This window comes from Bufo gargarizans, chromosome 1 (assembly GCF_014858855.1).
Source record: "Bufo gargarizans isolate SCDJY-AF-19 chromosome 1, ASM1485885v1, whole genome shotgun sequence".
NCBI lineage: Eukaryota > Metazoa > Chordata > Amphibia > Anura > Bufonidae > Bufo > Bufo gargarizans.
In genome coordinates, this window is record NC_058080.1 from 648231338 (window position 1) to 648245150 (window position 13813).

Genomic DNA, 13813 nt, shown 5'->3' on the forward strand with positions numbered 1-13813 from the left:
ACGTGATTAATTAGTGCCGTGTATTAACTTTGCCTACATAATAAATGCCATTTTGATGGACTGACTTTTTTTTAGCCTTACAAACTATATTACTATGTATTTGCTGAAGTGAGACAACGTCTTTAATGTTATTTAGTTGTTAGAGTTTATCTTTTTTTTTTTTTTTAAACAGTCCACTGTACCTGGTGTTACTGTTCTGAGATAGACTATTCCACATATTTACAGTTCTTTCAGTAAAGAAGCCTTGACATCTCTGTAGACTGAACTTTTTAATCTCCAGACATAGGCTTTTTACTATATTTTTTGTACAGTCCATTTATAGATTAATAATTTTTATAGTCTTTCCTCATAACTAAGACCCTCCATATCCCCTATCAGTTTAGTTGCTCTCCTTGTACTCTCTCCAGCTCCAGAGTATCCTTTCTTTGAACTAGTACCCAGAACTTAACTGCATATTCCATAGGAGGCTGCACAAAAGCTTTGTAAAATGGTAACATTACTTCCCTGTCCTGCAAATCCATGCTTCTTTTAATACATGGCAATATCCTGCTAGCCTTACAAGTAGTTGATTGACATTAAAACATTTAGGGGGTCATTTATCATACTAGTGTAAAGTAGCAATCAGATTCCACATTTTCCAAAGGAGCTGTCCAAAATGAAAGGTAGAATCTTATTGGTTGCTATGGGTAACTAAGCCAGTTCTACCTTACACCAGTATGATAAATTATCCCCTTAGTCTCTGATCTAAAAGTACACCCAAATCCTTCTCTACAAGTGACTCTCCCAGTGTTACTCCCCTAAAATATAGGCATGTAAATTATTTGTACCCAGATGCATAACTGTATATTTAACCACATGGAACCTCATTTGCCAAATGGATGCCCGAACACTCAGAGTGTCCAAGTCAGCTTGTAGCAAACAGTGATATTAATCCCATTCTCCACATCATTAATAAATAAATTAAATAATAGATGACCCAGCACTGGACCTTGGGGACCATTCTGAATAGGAATCATTGACCACAACTCTCCGGACACGGTCCTTTAGCCAGTTTTATATCCAATTACAAACTATACTTTCTAAGCCTATATAACTTATTTTACCTGTTAAATACCACACAGTATCAAACGCCTTTGCAAAATCCAAGAACACTACATCCAAAGCCTCCCCTCTGTCCAGGCTTCTACTCACCTCTTCATAAAAACAAATGAGGTTAGTCTGACAACTTCTGTTGTTGGTAAACTATCCTGGTTGTCACTTATGATATTATTTATGGTTACGTACTCCTGTATATAGTCCATTAAAAATAATGCATAGGGGCCAAAGGCTGAATAAAGGGAGTCACCAGGATAACGACCTTACGTTTAGCCCAAAGTCAAACCAGTTGGTCGACAGAGTGGTTTCACACCCACTGCCATAAAAGACAGTTTGGGAATTATAAGGTGTGTATTGTGACTGCACTATTAATGTCCAGAATCCAACTAGCATGCCCGACCGCTGCTCCCTATATGACTGGGTATAGTAACCACAGGTATAGGGACAGTTCTTCATAATACACACAGGATATTTCCCACACAACCAAGCCAATCAGGCACCTACCAGGATTGGGGGCACCAGAGAGGAAGAAGAAGTCCTATGTATGTGGCATCCTCTAGTATAGGCAAAAATCCACGGTACTTTCAATGTATGCTGCAATTCTTGATAATGCTTGAAATGCAACATCACTTGGACTGCGTAGTCTCCAAAGGATCAAACTTAATCCGGATGCGCAGTCACAATACACACCTTATCCTTGTTATTGAGCTGGCGGGCGGTACTGGCATGTGTACTGCTGCACTATCTTTTGTGATCATGCTGATGATCGGGAATGTACCGACATGTCAGGACTAAGGAATTCTCTCTAGTCCACTATAATAGAGTACATGGTTGTCTTGCTATGGTTTCAGAGAATTTGCACAATGTAGACTTCATTATCCTACCTATACTTAGGCTACATTCATATGACAGTGAAAAATTGACAGTTTTCTCGCCATAACAGCTGAAAAACTGTTTGGTGGTTTTTAATAGATGTTTTTTCCCCCGCTGTCATGTGAATGTAGTCTTACAGTATCACAGATTTTACTTTTTTATTATCATTATTAGAGATGAGCGAATTTCTAAAAAAGTCTATTTGGTCGGTTCGCTGAATTTTCTGAAAACATTAGATGCAATCCGAATTAATTTGTGGCGAATCATGTTAAAAAACAGCTATTTCCTGGCTGCAGAAAGACTGTATAGTGGTGTAGAACACTGTGCTTTGCAGCAGCACACATGGTGAGTCTGCTGTGGTAGTGAAACAATACTGTGAGTCACTTCACTTCTATGGGACCAAAACTGACCAAATAACTCAAGTGTGAACTCAGCCTTAGAGGTCGATGTTACTGAAAGAGCGTACTTCTTTTACACCATCATCAGCTGATTCCACATAGATGTCTACAGAACCTGTTTGTCACCACCACATCTTTGAGAAGTTCTGATAGACGTTCTTCAGTACTTCCTGCATGATCTTCTTTTGTTTTGCTTTCGTTTTGACTTCTCTCCTTTCTCTCCCAGCTGTCATCTATTAGCAGTGATTGCCTCCCTATATATCTCCTCCCCATACTGCCTTACCTTGCGGTTTATACAACTTCCTGGACTGTGCTGATGCTAGAAGCTGCTACTGCTGCATCCACAAGATAAGTCTGTTCCTTTATTTCTGTTTTCCTGTTTTCCTGTGGTCTTGATCCTAGGTGACCCTGACTCCCTCTGTATTTAGTGTAGGGAGCCGGTGGTCGTGTCCCCTCACTATTATAGGGTATTCAGGTGTCATACAGTCAAGGAACGAGGGTATGCAATTATCTACCATAGAGATTTTTGCATAGGCTGAGCAGTAAGGGAGAGTGCTAGGGCTGTTACAGGGCTTACCCTCTTATTCCTTAGTTTTGGATCAAGTCAGTCGGATCTTCATTTGTGTCTTCTAGTTTTCTGCAACACCATCCCTGACACTGTTCTGTTAAACATTTATACAAGTAGAGCAGCAGTAAGTGTGTGTTGATGTCACTGATTATTTTGCCCTTCCTCTGATCCGTCAGAACAATTACTTCCAAAAAAACGGATCCTGTCTGTTGAGTATCCACCTTCACTCGGTTAGCATTTGGTCAGTAATCCATGAATATTGCTAATGCCCAAGAGCCCCCAAAAAAACAGGAGCGGATCCAAAACAGAGATGACACGTGAATGGAATATTTGCATGTCTTCTGTGTTTTGTACCCACTCCTGCTTTTGCCTACCAAATCATAAGCCAATTCTGATGGGACTATAAAGGGCTTACAGCTGCTACACAGACATAATCCGTTGTATGTCTCGTTTTTCCTTCCTTCTGACAGATCAGAAGTAGGGTCAAATAAATGATGATGTCAACTAGGCCAAAAAGGCAAAATAGTGTCCCAGTCATGCAATGGGGAGGGTGGGAACAGCATGAGAAATCCACAGAGTGGCTTAATGACATAGTGTGGAGGTGGCAGCAGCATCAGGAGACCACAGAGTGGCAAAGTGACATAGTGTGGAGGTGGCAGCAGCATCAATAGACCACAGAGTGACCCGGTGACAGAGTGGGGAGGTGGGTGGCACTAACAGTACCCACTGATGATGGTGGGTGTAAGAAGGAGCACTTGGCATCAGATGTGTGGCATCAGGCGGGTGGCAGCATCAGAATAGGGCTGAGGCAGGTAGCCAGAAGAAACCGGTCTCTTTTGTCAAGGTTTAGGTGAGGCAGCATGGATGATCTAATCTGATGCATCAGGCATTGATGGGTGGAAATTCTGGATGACCCATCAAGAAATCGTTTATGTCATTTCTCTGTTTGTACAGTCGGCCTAACATATGGAGGGTGGATTTACAACGGGTGTAAACATCACATATCAGCATTTTGGGGGATGCTGTTCTGCTGCTGTGGCTCAAGGAGGTTATGCTTTGCGGTGTACGAGTGGCTGAAGTGCATGCAAAGTTTCCTGGCCATTTTTAGGATGTCTTGCAGATGGGTGGAAGACTTTAGGAAATGCTTGACAACCAGATTGAAAATGTGCGCCATGCAGGGCCCTCCTTCACGCATCGCCAACGCCATGTTCTTCTCGCTGTCACCATGGTTCCGATTTTGAGTTGTCACAGAGAAATCCAGGATTTGATTTCGTGATGAAGGATGTGGAGCAGTTCCTCCCCTGTGTGACTCCGTTCTCCCAGGCAAACGAGGTGCAGAACAGCATGACACAGCCGTGCCCTTCACCTGTGGTATGCTGGTGGGGCACTGTGAATTGTCCCCACAGCAGTGGCTGAGGACAAGGTGGGGGATAAGGAGGCAGAGGAGGACATTGTCACATGACCAATGGCGTGAGAACATGAAGGCGGAAGCGGCATCACCTGGTCAAGTTGCTGGTTTAGCTGGGCAGGAACCACACTTACCCAGTGAGCTGTAAAGGACATATATTGGGGGGGCGGAGCTAGCGCCGGACTGTGATGGCCGCATAGTCAGGAGCTCTCCGTTCTGATTCCTGCACAGCACCAGCTAACGCAAGCCGACAGACGTGACAATGGTCAAGATCAGTCACCCAAGGGCTGGAGATAACCCTAGTGTCCCTAAACCTCCAAACAACAGTGGAGATATGGACAAATTTATAAAAAAGGCTGCCGCCACAGTAGCGGCTAGAGAAACTAAAATGGTGCCGGCTTCATCTCACAGGGTGCACAAACGCTCCACTGCGGTGTCTGAGGGGGAAAGCGACACAGAAGATTCTCACTGCAAGACAGCTCTCCCGATTACCCGTCGCTTCTTGAAACAATCCCTCAGTAAGGCGATGGAAACGATACTAAGTGAGTTTACGGCCCTCCGCCATGATGTCCACCACATAGGTGACAGGGTCGTGGCCCTGGAGTCTCGCCAAACTGCGGTCCTGGAACATCAGTCAGCAACCGCCACCTCCCTACGGAAATGCCGCACTTACCTGAACGAGCTCCATAACGCAGTGGAGGATCAGGAAAACAGGGGGCGCAGAAACAACTTGCGCTTCAGGGGAGTACCTGAATCTATCGAAGCAGCTGACATCCCGGCGGCGGTGACGGAGATTTGCAGCTCCATCTTGGGCACAGACCTGCACACAGAAATAACAGTGGAAAGGGCGCACAGGGCCTTGCGACCCAAACCTAAACCCTCGGAGCTACCTAGAGACATCATTTGTAGGTTCCTTAACTTCCAAACCAAGAGGGCAGTGCTGGAAGCCGCAAGGAACATTACCGATCTGACATATGAAGAAGTTCCTATAGCTGTCTACCAAGACTTGGCCCCCTCCACCCTGAAGAAAAGAAGAAGCCTGAAGCCCCTGACCGACTGGCTCAGAGCCAAGAAGACGCCATATCGATGGACCTTTCCGTTCGGGATCTCATTTTTCTATGAGGGGCGCCGTCTTACCGTCTCCTCCTTCACCAATTTAACTGGAGTATACGAACATCTCCAGATTCCTCCACTTCCAATAGAAAACTGGGAACTTTACCAGGACCTCACCGACTTACCAGAGGTCCCAAATATCTCACCCTTTGAACCCCCATGCACCCCGAGGTCTCAGAAGATCAAGCGCAAGACCACCCAGATGACTCCGTAGATCCTGGTTAACTAACTGCAGCCTGAATGTCAGAAATGATTGACCACCTATGTACCCTTTCTTAATTCCTTTCCAAATGTCACCTCCTACACTATTTCTTATCTCTTTGCACTCCAAAGATGGTTGCTTTCTTCCCCTGCTCACACTGTCCTCCCACCCTATATCTTCCTTATCCCCCCCCCCCTTTACAATCTCCTCCTCCTTTTATCAGTCTGTCGGTTGATAAACCTTTTTCCCCCTTGCGATCCTTACTCAGAATGACCCATACAGATGGGCCCTATTATTTAGAAGTTCATTTAATAGTTACCTGTTCTTTTGTTTACTTTTGGTTAAAGGTACTTGTCTTCTTCATCCCAACTTGCATGACATTATTGAAGAATCCTCTGGCTCCTGCCCCATCTCCCCAGATCTGTCGCATCAGTTGCACTCAAAGGTGGGTCTCCGGGAGGGGGACTTGGCTGCATCAAGGTAAACACCCTTACAACGGACGACATGGCTGACTTATCATTTGCGTCTTTCAATGTTAAGGGGTTCAACTCCCCTTCTAAGAGGAGCCAGGTCTTCACATTGCTACGCAAATCCGGGGCCAGCGTCCTCCTCCTTCAGGAGACACTTCAAATTTAATCACTACCCCAACTTATCCTTTTCCAACTACCCCCTTTGGTAACATTGCGGAGGTAATTCTGCTGCATCTGGGGGGGTGAGTATTGGATTCCAGAGGAGGATTCCCTTTAAACATATCTCCCACCTCCAAGATCCAGAAGGGAAATACTTATTAGTTAAAGGCTTATTAGTTGGTCCTCAAACCTATACCATTATCAATCTATATGCTCCTAATACGGGACAACACACATGGTTTGCTAAAATCTTTCCCTTAATAGAATCCTTTGCTGAGGGATTGACAGTAGTAGGAGGGGACTTAAATGCTACCCTGAACCCACTCCTTGACTCCTCATCCCGCAAATCGGCCTTGTCTCTTAAGACATTACATCTCATAAGGGAAGGTTTCTGGAATTTGCACCTCATGGATGCATGGCGCATATTCAATCCAGACACGAACGACTATACGTTTTATTCCCACGCCCACAACTCATATCACAGACTGGACTACCTCTTTGTGTCCAAGGAGCATCTCCAGCTCTGTCATGGGCCCAAAATAGGCTCCATCCTTTTATCGGACCATGCCCCATATTTCTCTCGATCTCAGCACCTATACCTAACCCAAGTAAATTCAGATGGCGACTAAACGAGTCCCTACTGGACAACCAAGAGGTTAAGGAAAAGATATCTGATCTACTCAAGGAATATTTCTCCCTTAATAAACAACTCGAGATATCAGACCAGTCACTTTGGGACGCCCATAAGCCTTTCATCAGAGGGCACTTCATTAGCCTTGGGGCCTTCCTAAAAAAAGAAAGGAATAAAAAGATAGATTCCTTGAGTAGCAGGATATTCTCTTTAGAGAACCTACATAAAAAATCCCTTTCAGAGTCACACTTCACGGAGCTCTCATCCCTAAAAGCAGAATTGAAATCCCTTATGCAACATTCTACTGCCAAAAATTTCCTAAACTCACAACACAAATTCTTTGCACATGGGGACAAAGCGTCTAAATTCATGATGCGTAGAATAAGGGACAGGCGATCTACAAACTATATACATCAACTGGAATCCCCCCAAGGAGATCCCCTTTATTCCACAAAACTAATAGGAACTCAATTCCGTGCATTCTATGAGGTACTATATAACCTTCCCCTAACTTTGAACCCAGAAGCCCACTCAGATCTCCTTACGTCCTTCCTGGATTCAATCTCTCTGCCCAATCTCTCTCCAGAGCATAAACTTAGTTTGGCATCCCAATTTACTCTAGATGAACTGACTTCAGCACTAAAACAATCTCCCCATGGCAAGAGTCCAGGCCCAGATGGGCTCCCAGTATATTATTATAAAACTTACCAACAAGTGGTCCTTCCACATCTGCTCTCAGTCTGTAACCTGGCTCTACAGGGCAAACAGCTCTCCAGAGATATGACGATGGCCCACATAACCCTGATCCCCAAGGAAGGGAAAAATCCAAAACACTGTGCAAGCTATAGGCCCATTTCACTTCTCAACATAGATCTCAAATTATTTGTGAAAATGCTAGCAAATCGCCTTGCCACCCTTCTACCCTTGCTTGTGCATGGGGATCAGGTGGGCTTTGTCAAAGGAAGAGAGGGCAGGAACAATACATCTAGGGTCCTAAACGTGATATACCACTCTGCTTTCTGCTCTAGGCCGCTACTCCTTTTAAGCACGGACGCGGAAAAAGCATTCGATAGAATTAGCTGGAAATACTTGAAGCAAATCCTATCTGGATTTTGCCTGCCTGATCCCTTTGTACAAGCTACCTTCGCAATGTATGCTCAAGCATCAGCCTCAGTACTGATCAATGGAGACCTAACTGACCCTTTCAGAACACAAAACGGTACCCGTCAGGGATGCCCCCTATCACCCCTACTTTTTGTCTTAGCCCTGGAACCTCTTCTTATCAGACTGAGAGCAGACCGGGACATCCACGGAGTGATGCTGGGAGGCCAAGATCGCAAACTTGCGGCTTTTGCTGATGACATCATGATCATGACATCTAACCCAAGCATTTCGCTTCCCATAATTCAAAATTACTTGGATACTTATAGCCTAGCTTCTAACTTTAAGATCAATAAACAAAAATCCTTGGTAAAATGTATAAAGATTTCCCAACTAAACCAATTGAGCCTAAAAGAGAATTCTCCTTTCGATTGGTCATCTCCCTATATCACCTACTTGGGGGTCAAGATAAATCCTAATCCGTCTGAACTCTTTGCACTTAATTACCTGCCCCTATTACAATCCATCACTGCTGACATAAACAGACTGAATATTCCTACTATTTCTTGGTTTGGTCGCAAAAACCTTTTGGTATCGCTAATACTCCCTCGCCTTACTTACCTCCAACAGGTTTTGCCCATTCCCGTTCCTAAGTCTTACTATGTCTCCCTCAGGAAACTTTTTAGCTCGTTCATTTGGAACCAAAAGAAATCAAGACTCTCTTACTCCCTATTAACACACCCTAAACATACGGGGGGCATAGCTTTTCCAGACCCTGAAGCATACGGTAAGGCTGTTTTGCTATCTAGAGCAGTAGAGTGGCTTAGAACACCTAACCCCAAATCATGGGTAGCGATGGAACAGGATCTGGTAAATCAACCCTTCCGCTCACTATTGTTAGGGAATCCCAGTCTGAACAACATCCCCACTTCTCCCTTTCCTATAATACAAGCTACCCTTAATGCGTGGAGAAGCCTGCAGTCTTCACACTGTGCGATACCCTTCCCATCATCGATTCTATCGGTGGGGGATATTCTAGGCACCTCCCTCCCAGAGATTGCACTCCACGCGACATCAGGGAATCTACCATTTCTATCTTTGCATTTCATCAGCCTGACAGTGCCTTCCCCTCCATCAAAGAGATCCAAACAAAACTGAATCCTCACAAACAGTTCTTACCAGCTATTCTATACCTACACTCTTATATTTTGCAACACATCTCGAGTAGCGACCAGCTTAGACCTATGGTGTGGGTTGAATCACTTATCACCCACCCTAACTCCCCAAAAAAGTTAATATCACAATTATATAGAAGACTCAATAATCCCCCGTCACTAGTCAAGCCAGCGTTCATCAGAGGATGGGAAAAAGACCTGGGCCTAGATTTTCCACTATCCAATCTACCAAAGATACTACTATCCCCTCATAAGTCATCTCGCTGTGTACGTATACAGGAAAACGGGTACAAACTTTTAACTAGATGGTACAAAACGCCTGATGTGACCTCTCTTTATTCGGATACAGCGACGGACAAATGCTGGAGGTGCTTTGAGGACAAAGGGACGCTCTTCCACATATGGTGGTCATGCCCCATAATCAACAAATGGTGGAAAACCATCTTTGACCTAAGCAACCAGATCTGCCATACAAATATACAGATGTCTCCTTCATTAGCACTACTCAATTTAGACACCCAAACAGCGCCTCCCCATCCCTCCTTTCTCTTCAGACAATTTCTGATTGCTGCCCGCCTGCTAGTGCCTAAACTTTGGTTAACGACCCCATCTTTGGAACAATGGAAATTGAAAGTTAACCAATTGTTCAGGTTTGAAGAAATCTCCTCCTGGGAAACACGCACTCACAGCACATTTTGTAAACACTGGAACCTATGGTCTGAATATAGACACCCTAGTTGAGATGCCAAAATCCACAATTCCACACTTCTACTCTGACATGGGGGTAAACCTAGTGTACACTCCTCTGTAACTGTCAAAAGCTAGAGAAATCATCACCATGTGTCTGGTATGCAATAAGTAGGGATATTGTCTTTGCATCTGTTTATCTTCATACCTATATGATAATGCTACCCTTTCTTTATGGAATATTTATAGATGTACAACATTTACGTCATGCTTGATGTTCAAGTTACCTATATATGTACCTTGTTACGTTATATTTTTACAAATAAAAATTATTTAAAAAAAGGACATATATTGTCCTTGACCGTAGTTACAGCTCCAGACATCGGCGCTGCCGTGCACTTTGGCAGACACTGACAGGCTCAAGGACTGGCGTATCTTCTATTCTACATATGTTCAGGGCTGGTACTGCCTTTTTGGCAAAAAAATGACAGCTTGGGACTCTCCACCTCGGCTCAGCACAAGCCATCAGTTCTCTGAAAGATGCAGAGTCCACTACTTGGAAAGGGAGGGACTGCAGTACCAGCAACTTGGCCAGGAGCACTTTCAGCTTCTGCACTGTTGAATGAGTGCTTGCATACTTTTGTCTCCTGGCAATCGCTTGTGACTAGGAGGAGGAGGAGCATCAGGATCAGCAAATGATGGGAAGGACAAACAGCTTCCTTCAGTTGAGGTGGTGGAGCCTTGACTGCCTGAAATCGGGTGCGTGCCACTAAGTGATGCAGCGGTTGATGCGGCAGGCTGGACCACCACATTGGAGCAACGGTTCTCCCAGGCCACTTTATGGTGACAATGCATATGTTGATGCAGGGCCGTGGTGCCTGAAAGAAATCTGCTTCTTATTGCACCCTGGTTCTTCCTTTGTTTGTCACAGACAGGCACCCGGAGACCTGGTCTCAATAAGATACACACAGACATGTTTCTGAAACCGTTCTGTTTTAATTCTCGGAATTCAGCACCTATAGACATTCTTCCACACAGATTGGAAACAGATGTGATTCACATATTTACTTGTTGCTGGGCACACTCCATTCCCTATATGGACATAAGGCTAATGCAATGTCATATAGCTTATTCTATTTAACCCTTCAATTTCCTCTTAAGTCATGAATATGACTTATCTTCTTTCTCTCATAGAGAGGTAAGTAACATATGATTATCCAGGGTCTGTGGGTTTTGGACACATTATGCAAAACATCTGTATGAGGGAAAGGATAGATTGGATACAACAGCATATAACAATCAAGGAAGCAATTATAATTATAATACCGATAAATAATGTTCTCAACCAACTCAAATCCAGCAGCCAGCTCAATAACCAGTCCCACCAAGAGGAGGAATCAACATCTTTCTTGATATTATTAGCAATTTTTATGTAACCCTTAAATATGGGACTGGATTGATCTGGAATGGTCAGATAAATGAAAACAACACATTCCTTTAAAATATTGACATCCTATATTATGTTTAAGTAACAAATAATCCACAGCAAATCTAGTTTCTAGCACTGCTCCTCTTATGCCTTGTAGATCTAAAAGCATATCTGATAAGGCTATAGAGGTATGATTCAGAGAATTAGCTAAGTCACATGCAATGAAATTTATAGTACGAGTATTATATATAGCCAGTCCAGGCACTCCTAATATAGAGGCGCCCAAACTTGTATATTCGGTACTGCTGAGAAGGGGTAAAGTAGAGTCACAGTCTTCTGATAAAGTCTTGGTAACTGATCTGTACTCTCTCCTGATAGGGGGTTGACTGGGAAGGGCCAAAGTCAGCCTGGATAACGCACAGGGACCTCCAATAACATTAGCAGGAATGTAATTGTAAGTGCTGTTACCACAAAACAAAAAACATCCCTTAGGGAGCATTATATTATAGATAAAACTGGGAGTCACAATGGTCTTATTACAACTCATGGAATTAATCAGGTAGCTAGCAAGTCTACTATTCTTTTTACAGGTGTCGTCAATATAATCATATACACTATTCTTAGGTAATCCACTTTTCAGTGTCTGAAGTGGATTCAAAATAGAAGCAACAGTATGTTTTTGTTCGGAAAACATCGGAATGTCCCCAGTCGTTAAAGACAGGAATGTTCCGTACTTACCGAGAAGCTGTATTGTTCTATCCCGGGCAGAGCTCCCAGCTGAAAGAAATCTGCTTCTTATTGCACCCTGGTTCTTCCTTTGTTTGTCACAGACAGGCACCCGGAGAACTGGTCTCATTAAGATACACACAGACGTGTTTCTGAAACCGTTCTGCTTTAATTCACAGAATTAAGCACCTTTATAGACATTCTTCCACACATATTGGAAACAGATATGATTCACATATTCACTTGTTGCTGGGCAGACTCCATTCCCTATATGGACATAAGGGTAATGTAAACATATTCTCCCTCTAGTATGATGTCACCCAGCATCCTGTCCCGCATACAGATCATATAGCTTATGCTATTTTACCCTTCAGTGCCAAAATGGGCACCCTGGTCATGCTTCACCTTCTGCCCACAGATTCGACAAATGGCCATGCTCACTTCCCCCGGCAGCTTAACAAAAAAAAACTGCCACACCGCTGAGTAGGTGATTTTACCCCCAACACGCCACACTGACTGACTGCTACCGCACTGCCTATGTGAACCCCTGTACCACTACTTTCCAGGCCGATAGGCTCCTGCGAAGTGGGTGGTCTTCCCCGGGCACATTTGGCTCCCAACCTCCCACTGCTGCCACCCTGCTGACTCTCAGCCACGCTACTGACTTGCTGGCTCCGCCATAAGTGTATTAGTGGCATAAAAAAAATTACTTGTCATTCACAACTGCAGTTACTGCCCAGCCAAGATCCAGAGGAGACATCCGCCGCTGCGTCACGCACAAGCTGCCACCCTCTTCTCCTGATGATGATGATGAAGCCCGTTCGTCACCCGGCTTCCAATTGCGAGTACTGTCTGTATGTCACTGAAGTCCTCCTCAACGGTCTCTAAGCCAGGAGCCTGATCGCTCTCAACACCAGCTCCCATGCCACTCTTCTCATCACTACTTGCCCGCTTACCGGAGGAAGCGACGGATGTCTCCTCCGGATCTTGGCTGGGCAGTAGCTGCTGACTGTCCTCTAGTAGCTCGTCCTCGCTGTATAGTGGAGCTGAGCCCACAGCATATTGTACTTCTCCGGCTGAGGGAACAGAAAAGGACAGAGTCGGGTTGAGGTCAGGGCCTGCTCCCGGGCCATGCCAACTAAGGGTTGTGTCTGACGAACCCACCGACTCTTGGCTGGGGGTGTCTGATATCACTTGCGAGGAAGTCGAAGATCAAGTCAACCATTCAAGAACCTCTAGGTTGCTGGTCAAGACACAACTATACTGGGAGCTCAGGCCTCTCGAAGTGACCCCTGCTGCCCCGCCCTTTCTCTGCTGTGACCTGTGCCTGCGCCAGAAACATTTAGGCCTGTGCCCCTCCCCTGTGCAGGGCCTGTCACTTCTCTGTCTGACATATTGTTAGATTAGATCAAATAAGTAAATAAAAGGAAAATTAATACACGTCAAAAAGGGCTTTAATTTTCTCACTTCACCACACAACGGCTTATAAGCCCCTTCCCCCCCCCCCACTAATACACAAAATAAGGGGTTTAATTTTCTCACTTCGCCATACAACAGCTAATAAGCCCCTTTTTTCCCCCACTAATACACGCCCAAAAAAGGCTTTAGAAAATATAACTGCGGCCTTGAATGGCAAATACATTTTATTTTTTGCTACTAATACACACCAATAAGGGCTTTAATATTCTCACTTCACCACATAACGGCTAATATGCCCTTTTTCTTTTCCCCCACTAATACACGCAACAAAAAGGCTATAGAACATAAAACTGCAGTTG